Genomic DNA, 1,372 nt, shown 5'->3' with positions numbered 1-1,372 from the left:
CTTCTAATATACTTCTAATATACTTCTAGTTCTAGTATACCACCTACTGTTCTTTTACATTTCAGCTTCCTGTTACAGACAGCATGTGAAATTCCACCCAGCTTGCTTCACAGAGTCACAGTCGTGGTTAAGACCAAATTTAGCAGGGCCAAGTGCCAGTGGTTTTTTATTTTTTTTTATTGGGGCACCACATGAAAAAAAAATAAAATAAAAGAAAGCTATGGCTCATTGTTTTAAATTTCAAGGAAATCAAAAACCATCTGCAGCTTTGGAAACAGAAATAGCTGATAAAAACCGTGACCATGCCTCAATATGATCAAAGTTTCGCAACACCAGCCGTTAAGTACCTCCTAAACACCCCTCTGCATAGGGATAACATTAAAAATCCCTTGCTCCTATTACATCTTTGTGTTTAATCTGAACTTAGTGTAGTAAGTATTATGGTTATTTGTGTAATACAATATCTCAACACATTAACAAGGGAAATATACACTTAAACATTAAATTATCCTTAGATCTCGAGCTACTGTTTAAAATTTCGATTTTTTTAACCGAGTGTCATGGTTGGTTTAGGAAATAAACCTACATGCAGAACACCACTGGAGACTGGGTAAAAGTTCAACAGAGTTTATTAAAGATTTGAACAAGAAAATATGAACTGGATTCTGGAAACAGGTCCGGGCAGGATTCTCAGGCGTCTGCAGAGACGGATAGTTTGATTAGCCAGGTTTACTGATTAGTAGTTGAGTTAGCTGATATTTCTGAAAATACCTTGACAAGATTCAGGCTTTCTTCTCTGAGAGAGGGAACCGGTTGGGTCCAGAGACTATGGTTCAGCAGAGTGCTCAACAGCTGCAGCGTCTTGCTTCTGATTGTTAGTGTCAGACCTTGGGTTGAGTAATGGCTCTTTCCCAGAGAGCAGCAGGTGGATTCCAAAGTGAGATCTTCAGGTTTGGCTCTCTAGGACAGGCAGGCAGGTAACAGGCTAAGCTCATCCAGAGCTTCACACGAGAGAGAGGTTTCCTAGGAGCGAGAAGACAGAGGCAGGTTAGAGTTGGGTTTCTCTAAGGCAAAGGTTCTAGTAGTATCAGAGGCTCAGGTTCGCTAACCAAACTTGGTCAACACTGTGGCGTTGAAGGAAGGTCTGGCAGCTGCTTATATAGGCAGGTCTCCTGATTGGCTGATGAGCGTCAGCTGTGCAGGAGGGCTCCAGCCCAGGAGATCCACAGCGCACTCTGCTGGAGAAGGTGGAGAATCTCCAGATCCCAACACCGAGGAACAGAAGTTAACACCTTGTTCTTCCCAACATCTGTTCTTGTCCATATACTTACTTACTTACTTGTAGCAACAGTAAGGTAAGAGGAAAAAAAAT

The 1,372-nt window shown here is 41.8% G+C and overlaps 1 protein-coding gene across 1 annotated transcript in view; it reads left to right on the top strand.

Moving 5' to 3' along the window:
- LOC107095381 (CD209 antigen-like protein C) overlaps window positions 1-1,372 on the top strand; it is a 14,674-nt gene that overhangs the window by 11,473 nt on the left and 1,829 nt on the right. The window lies entirely within an intron of this gene.

Source organism: Cyprinodon variegatus, unplaced genomic scaffold, assembly GCF_000732505.1.
Source record: "Cyprinodon variegatus isolate N-32 unplaced genomic scaffold, C_variegatus-1.0 Scaffold542, whole genome shotgun sequence".
Classification (NCBI taxonomy): Eukaryota; Metazoa; Chordata; class Actinopteri; order Cyprinodontiformes; family Cyprinodontidae; genus Cyprinodon; species Cyprinodon variegatus.
Note: the sequence above shows the minus strand (reverse complement) of the source record. Positions and strands in the feature narration are given on the sequence as shown.